The sequence below is a fragment of the Lactuca virosa genome, chromosome 4 (assembly GCF_052849685.1).
Source record: "Lactuca virosa cultivar CGN04683 chromosome 4, Lactuca_virosa_CGN04683_v6, whole genome shotgun sequence".
Taxonomy (NCBI): domain Eukaryota; kingdom Viridiplantae; phylum Streptophyta; class Magnoliopsida; order Asterales; family Asteraceae; genus Lactuca; species Lactuca virosa.
The window spans coordinates 341950023-341952285 of NC_136429.1; positions in this window are offsets into that span (position 1 = coordinate 341950023).

Below are 2263 nucleotides of genomic sequence, written 5' to 3' on the forward strand. Positions count from 1 at the left end.
CCATATGGACTTTCTTTATGAATTACATGCAAGATACCTTTAAGTTGGAGCATAATACAGAAAAATCTAGTTCAATAACAACCGACTTGTCACCACTATTGGGAACTTACCGTCTGTTCATCTTTACAAACTTATGACAGAACTATGCCACCAAAGAAAAATTCCAGACCTCCAGGCAGCGCAGCAGCACCACCACCTCCACAGTTTGATCCCGCAATGTTCCAAGCTGCAGTAACAACAGTCGTGGCAGCTGCAATGTCACAAATTGGTACAAATGGTATCGGTGGTGTTGGATCTGGAGCCACAAACTCTAACCACGGGGACAGTACAGGACGTACGAGGGAATGTTCGTACAAGGACTTTACTAGTACCAAACCCGATTCTTTCGATGGAAGCGGGGGCATCATCACCTTGATGTAATGGTTCGAAAAGACCGAAATGGTCTTCAAAATTTGTGCATGCCCCGAAGAAAACAAGGTCAAATTTGCAACTTACACTTTCTCTGGCCGGGCCCTCACTTGGTGGAAAAGCCACGTTAAGTCACTAACGCTTGCAGTGGCTAACTCGTTAGGCTGGGAGGACTTAAAGATGATGATGCTGAAGGAATATTGCCCAAGAGGCGAAGTGCAAAAGCTAGAGCAAGAACTGTGGGATCTCAAAATGACAGGCTCTGACCTTGCAACATATACCGCCCGATTCTGTGATCTGGCACTCCTTTGTCCCGCTATGGTCACCCCGGAAGATAAAAAGTTGGAGCGATACCTCTGGGGATTGTCCCCCAAAATTCAAGATAGCGTGTTGGCCTCAAGACCAACTACCTTTGAGAGTGCCAAGGAATTGGCACAACAACTCATAGACCATCATGCCAACCATGACACTTCGACAACCACCCCTAATCAAGCAAGAGGAGGGAACAACAAAAGAAAGTTCTTGGACAACAAGAAGGACCAACCAGCCTAGGACTTCACTAAGAAGCAACAGATCGTTGTTGTTCGTGCTGCCACAACCCTCGCCACGCCAGCACCCATAAAACAATATGCTGGAACCCTTCCGAAATGCAACAAGTGTAACTTCCATCACACTGGGGCTTGCCGAAAGATGCATTGCAAAAATTGCAACAGAGAGGGGCACACTGTCCATTTCTGTAAGGCACCAGCACAACCCATCAACCAGGTCCCTGGCTTTGGAGTAAGCCCAGCCTGTTACAAGTGCGGCGAAACGGGACACTTTAAAAGGGACTGCCCAAGAGCAAGAGATGTCGGTGATAGTGGAAGGGTGCTTGCAATCACCGCAGGAGAGACCACCCCGGAACCGCCCGTAAATATCAGTACGTGTTTCTAACATCGACGTTTAAATTTTAAATTTCTTTTTATTTCTAAAACTAACATCGATTAAAGAATATCAACCATAAATCTCGAGAAGACGTCAAAACCCGAATATGTCTTACCTTCTATATAAAAATGCAAGGTTTTTACTAGTGAATCTATGATGGCTAGTGTGAACATTATGGTCATATATCATTAAGATTCTATGGACTTAGAATGTGTGATTCCGCCTCATTTCCTGTTCCTTGTTTGGTTGTGGGCTTAAGGCGGGGTCACCCATCTGAATGCCCTTGCAATCTTAATGATATACGACTAGTTTACATCAAGTGATTATAAAAGAACTGGTAGGACTTATAATGCAAATTTCATCACAAATTGTTGAAGCATTCGTAATACTAGTACTCACAAATTTCATTATAAAATATTCATAGTGGTAATACCAAGTATAAAGCAGAGAGCATAAAGGCACACGTAGAACACACCATCATTCCAAAACAATAACTCCTTTAAATCGACTCGGCTCTAGTTACAATAAGAAATTCCAAGGTCGTCGTTTAACACCAGGCGGATTGGTCCCCACCATATCAATTTCTTGTACTACGAAGAATTCGCCCATCTTTCCTCCAAATTCTTGAAGTCCTAGTCGAAACGCTAATTTCGGGACGAAATTCTTTCTAACGGGGGGATGATGTGACAACCGTCAATTTTTGGCCAAGTCAAAGTCAACTAAAGTCAACAAGTGAAACCGGTCAACTCATCTAACCCTCGTATATTAGGGTTTCCATTATGATTCTTATTGTATTACTCGCAATCTTAATATAAAGTATCACTTAGAATTTTCACGTGTTCGGAAATTCTAAACCCTAATCAGAGTAAGTGATGAATCTACTCGATGAGACATTATTCCTTAACCCTCGGGGGCATATAACAATCATAAC